Source organism: Myotis davidii, unplaced genomic scaffold (assembly GCF_000327345.1).
Source record: "Myotis davidii unplaced genomic scaffold, ASM32734v1 scaffold46, whole genome shotgun sequence".
NCBI lineage: Eukaryota > Metazoa > Chordata > Mammalia > Chiroptera > Vespertilionidae > Myotis > Myotis davidii.
Window position 1 is genome coordinate 2412068 of NW_006383006.1, and position 379 is coordinate 2412446.

Consider the following 379-nt stretch of genomic DNA (forward strand, 5'->3'; position numbering starts at 1 on the left):
TCCTAATGCCGCGACCCTTTAATACAGTTCCTCATGTTGTGGTGACCCCCAACCATAAAATTATTTTCGTTGCTACTTCATAACTGTAATTTTGCTACTGTTATGAATCGTAAATATCTGATATGCAGAATGTATTTTCATTGTTACAAATTGAACATAATTAAAGCATAGTGATTAATCACAAAAACAATATGTAATTATATATGTGTTTTCTGATGGTCTTAGGCGACCCCTGTGAAAGGGTTGTTCAACCCTCAAAGGGATCACGACCCACAGGTTGAGAACCGCTGCATTAAGGAAATAGAAAACACAGAACATTGGTTGGGTTTTTTGTTTCTTGTTTTATTTTTTTACAGATTGGAAGGGAGAGGGATAGAGA